General features: G+C 47.8%; 1 protein-coding gene across 1 annotated transcript in view; it reads right to left on the reverse strand.

Annotated features, from left to right (window-relative positions):
- The window catches only part of LOC135889561 (zinc finger protein 850-like), a 179174-nt gene that overhangs the window by 6462 nt on the left and 158127 nt on the right, over positions 1-14585 (reverse strand). The gene's annotated exons all lie outside the window — the stretch shown is intronic.

Raw genomic sequence — 14585 nt, forward strand, 5'->3', positions numbered from 1 at the left:
AATGAGTAGGAGAGGGAGATCAAGAGTTAAAATAATAATAATTGGTGGGGAAATGTATAATGAAGTGAAACTGAACAGAAATAAAACTGTAGTGTAGGCTCTAAACCAACAAGGCTTGGGTAGGAATTCGGGGTTAAAGGTCTGGGATCCCCCACAGCTCTAGATCCCCAAACCTCTCCTCCCTCCCACTGACCCACCCAGCCCACTTCCTGGGTGCCCTTCCTCCACACTCCCCTCCCCTTCTTCCCATTACTCTCAGCCGGCACCACCTCCCGGCACCTTGGGAACTTCTTGTGTTCCCTCCTTGTCTCTCACTACCTCATCCCTCCCTGCTGCTTCTTAGCTCTAACCCTGCACACACCCTCCCCATGTCCTGGCACCCCAGAATTATCTACTGCCCCCCCTTCTCCTCCCCTCCCACAGCTCTCTTCTCCCTTCACCCGTGGGGTCCTGAATGGCAACATTATATGCTCTCCTATCAAAAGAGGAGCTCATCTGACTGTCACACAAGCCATGCATGAGTCATACACCAATTTACTCAATTCTGAATTTTACAGACAGTATATTTTCTTCTTAAAATGAGGAAAAGGCATGAAAGCTACAGTTATTAATGTATTTTTAATGCGTCCAGTACGGATACTTTAAATACAATTTTTAAATGACTGACAGAACCATAAATGCAAATGTCCAAAAAATTATACCGGCAAGTGGGAGATAAGGCCAAAAAATGTGGGCAAGGAAACTTGTCAAAACTTGTTTGATTACTCCTGGGGGAATTCTGCATCAGTGCATGTGCACAGAATTCATGGCCTCCACAGATTTCTTTGCTTACCTGCAGAAAAATGACTATTGACGGGAAAGCAAAGGGAAGCCGCAAGAGCGGTCATTTGCCCACTCCCTGGCAGTGCAGACAGGTCAGTTTGGCAGCTGGTAGAGACGTAAATCACCGCCTGAGGGTGTGGGGCTGGGTAGTTGTGTGTGTGTTTGTGAGAGAGAGAGAAACTCTGTCCCTCTTGCTCGCTATTGCAGCATGCTTGGCATGGAGGGGTAGGGGTAGCGGCTTGGGGCATTTCTGAATTGTTCCCATTGTTCTTAGTGAATTCCCCCAAGAGTATAAAACAGGTTGGCAATGTAAGGGAGCCTTAACATTTGTATGAGTGGTGTAAAGGAATCTTATTCTAAAGGACAGTATGGCTTTATAAATGCTTATGGTGCTTTAGTGATTAGAACTGGTCTAAATTTTTGGACTGAAAAAATTTCCTATCAGAACATGCTCCATGAACTGAGTGTATGGCTGCATATATTTGTTGACTAATAATTACAAGTAAAGGGTCAATACTAGCTACATTACTATTAGACTGAGGGTGGTTGGTGATTTCCTCCAATGCTCCAATTCTCCATCCATTGTATTGTAGGTTAAATAAATTACCAAAATAATTGAAACTAGCTGGATTCTATCGCATTATTTTGAGGAAAAAAATGCAGAATTTTAAAACATTGTGCACAGAATTTAATATTTTGGTGCAGAATTCCCCCAGGAGTAGTATAAGTAAAGGTATAAAGTTGTTACTAAGGTTCTTCAGAGACGCCACAGCTTCTAATAACTGAGGGGATGGGGAATACTTACCCAGCAAGGCCACCGTCTCATAGTTCTCCTGCATGACATCCCTGTAAAGGGCTCTCTGAGTGGGGTGCAGCAGAGCCCACTCTGCCCTGGTGAAATACACAGCCACCTCCTCGAAAGTCACCGGCCCCTGAAAGCGCAAGAGTCCCTCACTCAGTAACTGCTGCCCCAGTCACAGCCCCACTATTTGTGGGAAAGCAGGGTCATGTAAATTGAACGTGTAACTCCAAGAGCTTCCGAGTCCCACCCCCACCTTGCTTAGAGCAGCCAGGAGGCATCAGAGGGTAGAGTAGAAAGAGAGAACCTTTGTGTCTCCCAGCTGACAGAGGGAGGCAGGGTCTTCGCATTTATCTCACACCTACAAGCCAGAGCTTGGTACAGGAGATGGAGCCTCCAGCAGTGTCCAGAGACAGCCCCCCGGTAGGAATCCCAACACCCTCTCAGCAAAATATATGGAAGAAAGGAGAAGTCAATAGGAAAGTGTATATAAGTCAGAAGGTTGGAAATGTAGCAAATGGGTAAGGGAAGCAAACAGAAATATATGGCCAGCAGAGCCAAGGAAAATCAGAAGGAAGTTTTTAAAAGTATATGTACAAAAAGAATCCTAACAATGGCATTGGTCCATTATTAGACAGAAATGGCAGAATTAGCACACACACAAAATGCTGAAGAGGTAAGTGTTCAATAAGAATTTCTCTCCTAGATTTTTTGGGGGAAAGCAGATGATGTAGTCCTATTATATGATGATGAGGATGACTCTTTCCTTTCCAATAATAACTCACTAGGATGTTAAACGGCAGCTATTAAAGTTAGACGTGATAAATCAGCAGGTACCGATAACAAGAGTTTTGAAAGACCGGGTGGAGGAGCGTGGTGGACTGTTAATGTTGATATTAATTAGGACTTGGAACACTGGGGAAATTCCATAAGACTGGAATAAAGCTAATGCTGTGCCAATATTTAAAAAGTGTAAAAGAGATGACCCAGATAATTACAAGAGTGTTAGTCTGAAATCGATACTGGGCAAGAGAATGGAGCAGCCGATACTGGATTTTATTAATAAAAGAATGAAAGGAAGGTAATATAATTGTACTAATCAACAAAGGTTTAGGGAAAATAGATCCTATCAAACTAACTGGATATCCTTATTGGATGAGGCCAGAAGACGGGTTGATATGTTGCCCCGGATTTGAGGGTGACAAATTTGTGTATACCCCAGAATATGATCAAGCTGATTGCAACCCATATTGTATGCATTCAGTCACCAGGAATTAATTAATTAGAACACAACATAGTTAAGGGTTAATTTGAAAAACAGGCTTTTAGAGGCAAGGTCAAAACTACACCTCTACCTCGATATAACGCTGTCTTCAGGAGCCAAAAAATCTTACCGCGTTATAGGTGAAACCGCGTTATATCGAACTTGCTTTGATCTGCTGGAGTGCACAGCCCCACCCCCCTGGTGTTATATCGGGTCACGTTATATTGGGGTAGAGGTGTAGCTGTCATTTTCTGCTAATCAGAATGGGAGGAGGGGAGAGAAAAGTAAATAACTGAGAATGACAGAAGATAAGTGGATGAAAACCTTGAGTGTAGACGCCTCTGATATTAGAAGTTTATTGAAAGTTAGGAGAAGTGATGAGCCAGTAGGGGTCATTATGACCTATATGTCTTGTAGAAGTCAGCTATAAGAAGTTTAGATAATAGAGTGTACTTTGGAGCAGTCATCTGGAGCTATCCTTGAAGAGAAATCTTTCCTGTCATCTTTACTCCCTGGCAGGGAGGCATTTGGCCAGCACTGACCCGTCGTTGATTACTCAATACTGTCCCAGAATTTAGGTAAATACCTGGGATGTTCTAAATCTATTGTTTATCTGTGTGTGCTTAAATCTAAACATTGCAGTGTTAGACACGAGCATGCTTACTTGCATTACTCCTTGATCAGACAGAATTGCTTTAAGTTTCTGAAAAACCCCAGGTAACAGATAAAGCTAAGAGTATTGATTTAATATACTGAGACTTCTGTAAGACACCTCACTTGGTTCAGTACAATATTTTGATTAAAAAACCTAGAATGATACAAAATAAACACGGCATACATTAAATAGATTAAAAACTGGCTAACTGATAGATTCAGGCTCCAGCACTGGGAATCTGGGAAGTTTTCCCAGCCTTGGCTGAGGGGTTATTTCCTCTTCCACAAAGAGGGGAAGTTCCACTCCTATTCCTTAAAAGTAGACCCCAGATTACACAAGTCTCAGCAGGTTTGTCACATCCTGTCCCCTTCCTTCCTGCACCCGAGATATTTCCTGCCTCCCAGCACCTCTAGAAGCTCCCACCTTCCTATGCATTTACGGCTCCTCTCCATCCAAGCAGAACCCACCACCAGCTCCCTGATAATCCCTTACCTGAGCCAGCTCCACTGCAGCCATTTCCTTCCCCCTGGGAGGAGGGGATGATCTGGAGAGAAACCTGGACATTATTCTGTAGCCTGCCAGGATGAGAAGGACAATGTGAGAGAATTCAGACGGGGTTTTTGTCCAATCCACAAGCCGATTTCCCCCAGGATTTTTCCCTGCTAATGGACATTCTAGGTTCTGCCACACTGCGAAGCACAGAGTGACCTTATTCCAGTGCAGGCCTAGCCCCCTCCCACCAGGGTGTAACCCTCTGACACATGGTGAAACCCTCCCAGTAACAGGGATCCTGACCGAGATGTGGCAGTAATAGCAGAAGCCAAGGCTGGGGGTGCTGAGTCCATCCCGGCAAGGTCACAAGTCTGTAGGTGGTGGAGCGCCCCCTTTAGGAGGAAAAAGTCCCTTGCTTCTTGCTAGCAACATGCCCAGCTCGGCGGTTCCAGGTTCATTTCTGCACCAGGTACACATGCGCACCTTTCCTTTCATCACACACATGAGGCACTCAGACCCGGCTCTCCTTATATGACTATCATACCTCCACCACGTTGCTCTCACTAACACTTCTCCCGATCAGTGCAGCTACACCTAGTACCATGAGTGCAGGCAGATACCGCCCAGTGGCTGTTGCCAGCTCCAGGGGGCAGAGTTAAGGTTGCATTGGCGTGCATATTAGCTCTGTATTGCCTAGTTTTTGGAGGTTTGAGTTTTGCTGAACTCAACATTCTGGCAGGGCCCAACATACTGCTGGGCAACCTTACCTCTGCATTAATGAAGGTGTCGGGGACTAGATGAATGTTCAGTAAATACGCAGAAAGTGATGGCTCCCCATCCCTACCTGCCATTCACACAGGCAGCAAAGCCCTGGGCAAGGCAACTTTCAGAGGCAAAGAGAAGGGGATAGAGCTTAGAGGTTCTCTGCCAGTCAGGATGGGGTAGCAGTGAGGGAAGGTTGGTAGTTGGAGGGGTGAAGAGATTTGGGTCATGCTCGGTGGGTAGAAGCAGCTGGGACTGGGTAACCTGGGGCTGGGCAGTCTCCATGGGGGACACATGCTCCTCCTGTGCCCCTTCCACACTCTGTTGCTGGCAGAGAACAGCCACCTTGCTCCCAATCCCAGAGGCAGCCAGGTCTCTGGGTTGTCCCAAGCGGCACCCGCTACCTCTCTTCCCATTGGGGAATAGCTCAGGGCAACAATTTCCCACCCAAGCAAGGACAAATCCTGCAGATAAAATGGGTGGGAAACACCCTAAATCTGAGGAGGTTTTAAACAAACATTGGAGCTTTACAGAGAAAAGGGGACAAAAATCAGTGCAGGAGATAAGAGAAATAGTGAATAAAATGACCCTATCGGGGAGCAACAGCTGCTCAATCCAGACTCCCAGATCACAATGGAGGCAGTGGCATCCTGCATTTACCAAGAACTCACACCCTGCACAAACATCCCCTCCCCACTCCCATCTCTTCTCCCTATGCATCTCTGAATCCCAGAGCTGCTGCTGCCTCTGACACACCCAGGCTTCCGCTCCCGTTAGTGTTGGGGGGACCTAATCCAGCTCCAGGAGTGAACCCTAATTTCCCCATCATATGAGGCAGTCCCAGCTGAGAGGGAGGTGACAGGGGAAGGGGGTACAAAGAGACAAGGAGTGAGACTGAAAGTTGTTGTAGCCATGTTGGTCCCAGGATATTAAAGAGAAGGAATATTTTTTTTCAATGGGTCCTAAAAGAAATTACCTCACCCACCTTGTCTCTCCAAGAGATCTGAAAGTGGCAGAAGGAGACAAACAGGAAGACAGAGCTCAGGACTCTAAACCAAACATTTTCAATCCCCTGGAGGAAACTACATTTCCCATCTGCCCATGGGTGTGTGTGTGTTCTATATGAGGGACCACCCCATTCCTCTCTCAGCAGCAAGAGGAGACTGCAGCCAGCCCCAGAGGGTCCTTCCCCACCCTGGGATATGAAAGATCCTTGTGCCTTAGGTTCCACACTGGCCAAAGGAGGTTCCTAGTACTCCCTCCCCAGACTCCCCGGGGCAGCCAGGGATAATTAGTGGGTTATGGGAATTAGAAGAGGAAAATTCATTAAGAACGATGATATTTGTGTGTTTATTATTAAATCCCCAGACACCCACCAATCCCCGTCCTTCTTCCGATGAGCTATAAATATCTAAGGGACTCAGCTACTGATCCTACAGGGAGTTTCTGCCACTCCCCTCTTTCTATAGCAGCTCTTTTAAGAACAGGCCAGGGAAACATGGAACTACTTTAAACCAAATTCTGGAAGCCGCTGAGCATGCACAAGTTAAAATGAAACCAAGGCTCCGTCTCACAAGGACCTGGCCCCTAGTGCAAAATTACAGACACACCCCAGAAATCTGAAACGGCTACTTCATAACTGATAGAATGTTATTGATCTATTGACTTCTGGGAATTACCAATAAAAGAAACAACCCAGTGAAGGTGATACCCTGAGGGAAAGATCTCATGTGTCTTTACAAATCGGTATAATCTAATCTGGAACTTTATACAGTAAAATGCCTTATTCGTAGCCCTATGGCGATTGTCTAGTGTCACTAAGGGGCAGAATTAAGGTTGGGTGCCTTAGCTGTGAATTTCCATCCCCTAGCATATTGCGATTGCTGTTTGGTAGGCTTGGCTGAATCCATTTAGTCTATTTTTTTTATTAATAATTTCAACAGATGATATGTGTCTATTTTTAAGCCCTTTCTCCAATTTCAGTGTTCAGAGCTGTGGGCAGTTATGGGGGTGGTCAGACAATAATTATGTAATTACATGTTGAGATTCAAAAAAGCTAGATCTTTAGAACGGTTCAAACAGAAATGGTCAATGTCACATGCAAAATATACAGTGTAAATATCCTTCAATCAAACTCAACTTTCTCCAGAAGCATTTTTGTCATTTTGCCTATATCATTTTTTTTTTTCCATCTGTGTGCGTTTGCATGTGCAGTATAATTGACATTTACTGAGATTTACGGATAAAAATCCAATCCTTTCAACCGTACTTTTAAGTAATGAAGTACTTTAATTCTTTCACTTCCTGGACTGTAATGCTTGCTCTAAGGATAATTACACCCTCACTGTGATGCATTTCACCCTCAGTCCCTGACAGGTGCTCTCCACTTTAACCCCATCGGGATGTAGCTCCTGTCTGGGAGCTCTGCTGAGGCCAGTGGCATTATGATCAGAAGGTACACTCTGACACATGAGCAGACACACATGAGGGAGGGTGGAGGATGAGGTAACATGGAGGCTACCAGGGTTGAACATGGCCCTACAGAGTGTGGGGAGCAAACTCCCTCTCAGCCTCTCCTCTCTCCCACCTCCCAGAGTCAGTAACTCTGGCAAATCGTTCCCTGAAATCTAAATAGCCCCGGTATGTGAGACAGTATCAGCAAGACCAGATTAACGCAGATGCTTTAGGGGCTGCAGAGTCAACCCCCTCGCCTAGTTGAGGGGAGTGAAGATCTGCAGTAAAAGCAGGGGTGAGGCTGGGGGAGGGGGACACAGCTAATGGGGGACTGGGAGCCAACTGGGCCAAGAGGCCAGAACTCATGAAGGGCTGGGAGCAGAAGTCCTCAGGACTGCTTAGAAGCACTTCTGTGTATTTTCCTCATTTACCATCATGCCATGTATTTAACTTAAACGTTTCATTCGCATTTAAACACACTGGAGATAAGCTGTGTTGATACATTTCCATTCAAAATGCTACAGTTTTAATTAGGCGCATAAGCATCTGATTAAGCAACAGAAAGCAATCAGTAATTGACATGCATTAATTAACTTGACTGGTTGCTGTGCATCAAATTAAAAAAAACAACAAAACACCAAAACAGATGGTGTGAGTGAGTGTAAAAATATCAGGCATTAAGAAATGGAAATTAAACGTCTGTTCATATCCCATGTGCTCATCTTGTAATTTTAATTACATAGTTTTAAGGGACTGAATAGTAACACCATGTTGTTTTAATAGCATTAGAGTCTGTTTGTATAATTGTTTGCAAGATTTCTTTGGATATTGTGAACCAGCCGTCTTAACCTTTTACTTTGAGATTACTAAATACAATCCATAAAAAGCAACAGAGGGTCCTGTGGCACCTTTAAGACGAACAGAAGTATTACTTCTGTTCGTCTTAAAGGTGCCACAGGACCCTCTGTTGCTTTTTACAGATTCAGACTAACATGGCTACCCCTCTGATACTAAATACAATCCAGCGCACCACTCCTGAAAGACTGCAAGCCCTGGCCGGTGACATGCTCCCTAGAGAGCAAACACCTGACGAGCCCTTTTGTCCTAAAAAGTGCTTTTGGCTCTTTGACATTGCTTTATCCACCCCACCAGAAAATACTATAGGTAACCAGGTCATTACAGCAGACCTTCACTAGGTATAATTCTACCAGCTATGTGCCAAAATTCAAATGGTTCTGTTTGTTTTATCTTTCATTCAGCTTTGCAATTATTAGATCCCATTTAAAAACTGGAACTGAAATAACCAACGCAAGTTAAGAAGAGAGTGGCATTGGGAATAGGTGGCGGTAAAACAATAAAGGGAAAGAACTGACTATGCAAAAAGGAACATCCCAAACTATCAGAGCCCCAGACCCCCTTCCAACTGAATCCACCCCAGCCAGGCATATCAAGCTGGGCCCCTGAAAAATCACCCATCCCGTCTGGCAGTGAATGCTGCGTGTTCCAGACGGAGCTATGGTGTGTGTCTGCTCTGTTGACGTCCTGCTCTAGTACGGAATGCACCACGGCCACAGGGAGCAGAGACATGGACTCCTAAATGTGCAGAAAACAAAAGAAGAGGTGGTTTCTCCATGGATGCACAGGCTGTCTTGGCAGGGCAGCTCAGCTGCAGTCCCTGCACACAGCTGGGGATGGGTGTCCTGGGTCAGGAGAAGTCGGTGTCCAGTCCTGTGGGGCTGTGCTCCTGGCTCATACCTCACTGCTGCCCCTCCGTTACCAGCTGCACTGGTCAGCCAGCCCCAGGCCTCACTGAGGTCACTGTCTCCCCGCCCCCCGCAAGCCTTCAAACTGGGACATGGTGCACCAGTGCCAATCAGAGTGCACTAGTGTAAATTCTGTCTATACAAAGGTTTTGCACCAGTGCCTAAAACACCAGCGTGGCAGAGACCTTCAGTAGCCAAAAGAGCCCTAGAACTGGGATCTATGTCTAGCTCTGTCACGGACAGCCTGGGTGACCTTGGACACATCAATGTTTCTCCTCCCAACTTTAGTCTATTTACCCAGCTGCCCACTCACTGGGGTCTCCTCTCTCCAGAGCTGCTCACCACTAAAATTTGTGTGGGTGGCCCCAGAGCTAAGGTAGTTCAGCTCTGGAATAGTCTTACAAGGGTGGCTGTGGAGTCTCTTTCCCTGGAAGTTTTTAAGAACAGGTAGGACAAACCTCTGTCAGAGATAAACTACATATACTTGGTCCTGCCTCGGCAGAGAGAGCTGGATTTGATGACATCTTGAGGTCTCTTCCCGCCCTACGTTTTGAGGATGCTATGCAATATATATGTATAAAAACAAAACATACAGAAAAAAAACCCACCACACACAATGTCAGGCAATTCAGCAAAAAGCAAAAAAACAAAAAACCCCACCCTACACTCCACAGCATAAAATGACAGAATACAAAGGAGAGCAAAGCAACACAAAGCAAACTAGTACAACCTAGGACAAAAGTACACCATGCAAAAGAGCTCATCTCAAACCAACACAACACAGGCATGAACCAACCTGAGGCAAAACAATGCACCATAAAACTATGCAACACAACATGGTGTGATCACAGTTCCAAATGGCACCATGCAAAACAGCTCAGTGTAGAACACGACACAGCACAAGACAGAATTATTTCAATGTAGGCCTGGAAGGGATCTTGAGAGGTCGTCTACTCAAGCCTCCTGTGCTGCGGCAGGACCAAGTATCCGTAGACAATCCCAGACTGGTGTACCGCTAACCTGGTCTTAAAAACCTCCAATGATTGAAATTCCACAACCTCTCTTGGAAGCCAATGCAATGCAAATAATGAAATCAACACAACACTGAACATGCACAAGCTGGGCTTGAAGTTAAGGGGAGAGGCAAAAATTCAAACAATCTGGGTTCAGTTCCCAGTTTTGCCCCAAATTCTCCATGCAAACTTGAGCAAATTACTTCAGCTCTCTGAGCTTCAGTTTCCCCATCGGTGTAGCGTGAAAAACTGCTCTCTGTCTTAATTTGCTACCAGTCGCAGTTACTGATCCGTAAGGTATTGTAAAAAACCTGCCATCTGCCCTAATCTGCTACTGGAACAGGGGTAGCAAATTGTAACCAGTAGCAGTTACTAATACATAAGGTTGTTCTTATTTGCTGACTTGCTAAAACTTGACAGTGGTGGGGGATGGAAGCACAGGCTTCAGCTTCCAAACGACCCAGCCTGGTACACATCTGTTTCAAGTACCTCTTAATAGAGCGAGGCTATTTAAACATCATTTATTTTGCAGCTTCATTTACTGTGCTCACAATGTAGCATTCTGACACTGATACTTCTGCCCAAGTGACCTGTGGGTTGGATTCATTTTAGTGGAATGTGGGACATGTGGTGGATAATTTAAATTCTTAATATCCTTCAGGTTCACCTTCGATATACTTCTATGCTGGTGAGATGTCTGACCATTACAGTTCATCAACTCGGCAGGCAGGCACCGGCAGCAATGCACTTGTCCTGTTGCCTTGACTGAGAGAGGTTTCTGATCAAAGGGAGGGTAGATTCCAGCAAGCTCCTGGGGTAATAACTCATTGGAGATGAAAGGGCTTGTTCAGAAAGAGATTTTGACATCTGTAGGGTAAAGATGAGCCAGGTGAGTTTATCTCCATGCAGGTATATTTTAGATTCTGGGGCTAGGTAGAAAGGAGAGAGAAGTATTTGGGATTTCCTATTTACCTTCCTCAGGGCAGGGCCGGCTCCAGGCACCAGCTGAGCAAGCAGGTGCTTGGGACGGCCAAGGGGAAGGGGCAGCACGTCAGGCTCTTCGGCGGCAATTCGGCGGAGGGAAGGACCTGCCACCGAATTGCCGCCAAAGAAAGCGGTGTGGTGGAGCTGCCGCGGATCACAATTGCAGCTTCTCCCCCCTCCCCCCGCCACTTGGGGTGGCAAAAACCCTGGAGCCGGCCCTGCCTCAGGGCCATCTATGCTCACCTGAAATTTTTTATGGCAGAAGCAGTTCCTATCAAAGGTAAATGATGAAGTCCTAAGAGGAATTCAGGGAATCCCAACAGCAGATAAGACAAATTGGTGAACTGCTATGAGACTTTATGCAGCCAGATACACTGATAAGGGATTCTTTGTTTAAAAAAAGTCTCTCTGCCCCTCCCACCCCCATTTTTGCAAACACGGGTGTCTCGGCCCATCAGGGTCACTGTTACCCCCTCTGCCCCTGCCTGTGCCGGGGTTTTGCCCTTTGTCACTGTCTGGCAGCGCTGCACCCCTCGGTTTAACCCCAGCTCCTTTTCCCCTCATCCCCGATTTTACCCCTCAGCCCCTCTCCTAACCCTGCCTCCAGCTGCTTGACCCCCCCCCAGTCAATTTCTGCCCCCTGCTCAGACCCTGGACAACCCCCTTTACCCCTTTTTAACCCCTGTAAATAGCAGTCCGCACAATCTGATGCCGAGTAAGGGCAGGGTGAAGGGCAGTGGCTTCACCAGATGTTACTGAGTATACTCAGTCAGTTCATGTGAGCATGCTCAGTACACCCTAAGTAGCAAATTAAGACTGAGAGCAGTTTTTTCACCCTACACCTCCTCGGGCACCAGCCCAAGGCCTGGCACCGTCCCACCTCGCAGGGTCCTACAGCCTGGCTCCAGCCCGAGCCCAGACATCGACACTGCAATTAAACAGCCCCTTCACCTGAGCCCTGTGAGCCTGAGTCAGCTGGCATGGGCCAGCTGTGGGTTTTTAATGGCAGGGTAGAGATACCCTTGGCGTCTGTTCAGCACCTGTCACAATGGGGACCCTGATCGTGGTCAGTGTCTGTGCAGAGCCCTGCACAACAGGGGGCCTGACCTCCGTCGGGGGCTCTGCAACTCCCGGTATTACTGGATCCCTGATTTTGTTTGGGGTCCCTGCAGCATCTGGCAAAATGTGGGGCCAGGATCTCTGTCAGGGTCTGTGCAGTGCCCAGCACAGTGGTGGGGAATGATCTTGGTCGGGGTCAGTGCAGTGCCAGGCCCGACCGGGGCACAGATCTCAGTCGAGCTCTCTGAAGTGCCCAGCGCAATGGAGACAGCAATCTGGGCCATAGTCGTGTGCTGCCTGGCCCAAGGGGGGCTGTAATCTCGGTTCAGGTCTCAGTTTTACCTGGCACAACAGCGTGGTCTCATCTCACTTGGGATCTCTGCAGTGCCTGGCAAAGGAGAGCTAAGTTCCCTCTAAGCTGCGTGGCCACCCAGCAGCTTATCCAGGGCTGCGGCGGGGAGAGATGCCTCTCCCCCAGCCCTGGACCTGCCACGGCAGGGAGAGGCAGGGACAGACACACTCCCACAGCCCCATAGCTGCTGCAGCTGGGGACAGGTGCCTCTCCCCAGTCCTGGATCTGCCGCAGCAGTGAGAGGCAAGGCATCATAGAATATCAGGGTTGGAAGTGACCTCAGGAGGTATCTAGTCCCACCCCCTGCTCAAAGCAGGACCAATACCCAGACAGATTTTTGCCCCGGATCCCTAAATGGCCCCCTCAAGGGTTGAACTCACAACCCTGGGTTTAGCAGGCCAATGCTGAAACCACTGAGAGATGCTCTCCCCCAGCCCTGTAGCTGCCAAGGGAGAAGCGCCCCTCCCCAGCCCCGGAGCTGCCGCAGTGGGAAGAGACGCCTTCCCACCCAGCCCCAACCCGGCTGCTGCTGCGGGGAGAGAGGGCTGGGGGGAGTCTGCACCCCCAGCCGGAGCCCTCACCCCCATCCCAACCCTCTACCCCAGCCCTTTGTCCCTCCCACACTCAGAACCCCTCAGCCCTACCCCCGCCACACATCACCTCCATATTGAGGCACATAACAAAATTCATTCCACACATGCATGGGGAAAATGAGAGGGAACATTGAGAGAGGGTCTGTGATGTCAGTCGGGGTCTCTGCTGTGTGTGGCACAATTGGGACCCTGAGCTTGGACCCTGCACCAGGCTGAATGAGGGCCCCAAACTTGGCCAAGGTCTGTGCAGCACCCAGCACACCGGGGGCCCTGAGCTCAGTCCAGGTCAGAGCCATGTTCAGTACGATAGGAGCCCTGACTTCAGTCACGGTTTGTGCCACATTTGTCACAATGGGGATCCAGCAGAGCCTTCCACAATGCAGGGCCTGATCTCTGTTGAGGCCTCTGCCATCTCCAGCACATCAGGGGCCCTGATCTCTGTCTGGGTTTGTACAGGGAGGGATGGGGGGGTGGAGATACTGGGCCTGATCTGGGGGAGGGGGTGGGATTCTAGGCATCAGATTGGGGAGGTCTGGGAGCGGAGGTAACCCTGGAACCTCCAACACGGAGAAAGAGTCAGGCAACAGGTTCCCTCCAAAAAAGTAGAAGAGGCTGCATGAGGAGCACCTCCAAATCAGTGAGGATTTTTTTAAATCCGAGCTGGATAATAATATGGGAAATGGTAACATCTGATGTTTGAAATCGGTATTTAGTAATAAAAAGAAAAGGCTGCAAATATGGGGAACTTTAGCATCCTTCTCACTGGTTAGAGGAAAAGCTTGAGGAATTTTCTAGCGGTAGTTGATACAAGGGAAAGAGGTAAAATTTGAAAGGATTTCAGGTCAATCTTTGATAGCTAGAGAGAAAAGGGCAAAATTCGCAAGGGTTTTATATCAATCAATATTCAAGAAGTTGAGGAAAGGGCAACACCTGAGGAGCTTTGATGTTCTCAGATAATTAGATGGGAAAATCTCCAGGGATAATAAATGAGTCAGAAACCTGGAGAGAAAAGTGGGAAGATTTTCAAGAATTTGATATCACTATTTCAGAAGTGAGGAGAAAATGGGGCACAAACTAAGTATTTGCCAATATAAGAGAGAAGCACCAACATCTGGGGAGATTTTATGTCACTGTTCAACAGTTCAAGCTAGAGGGGAAATTTGAGGGGATTATACAGCGATATTCAATCAAAAGAGAATGGGATGGTTTCCCTTTCCCTCACATTCACACAGCCAGGAGGGAGACCGGGGTGATGTCCTTGTCACAGGGGAAAGGAGCTGGGCTGGAGCCAGAAGGTTGCTGGCAGTGGGGTCTGGGAATGGGACTAGCAGGCAGTGTTGGTGGGGGAGCAGCTGGGTTGGGCAGGGTGGGGGAGGAGGAAGTAGCTGGGACTGGGAAACCTGGGGCTGGGCCGTCTCCATGGGGACGCTTGCTCCTCCCTTCCCTTCCTGGGCCTTTCCATGCCCTGTTGCCAGCAGAGAGTACCCCCCCACCCCAGCCCAGCCCACCCCACCCCTGTCCCAGGGCTCTCCCAGCCTCTGCCCCATTAACCCTCTTCCCAGTTCAGAAATCA

The sequence above is a fragment of the Emys orbicularis genome, chromosome 15, assembly GCF_028017835.1.
Source record: "Emys orbicularis isolate rEmyOrb1 chromosome 15, rEmyOrb1.hap1, whole genome shotgun sequence".
Lineage (NCBI taxonomy): Eukaryota > Metazoa > Chordata > Testudines > Emydidae > Emys > Emys orbicularis.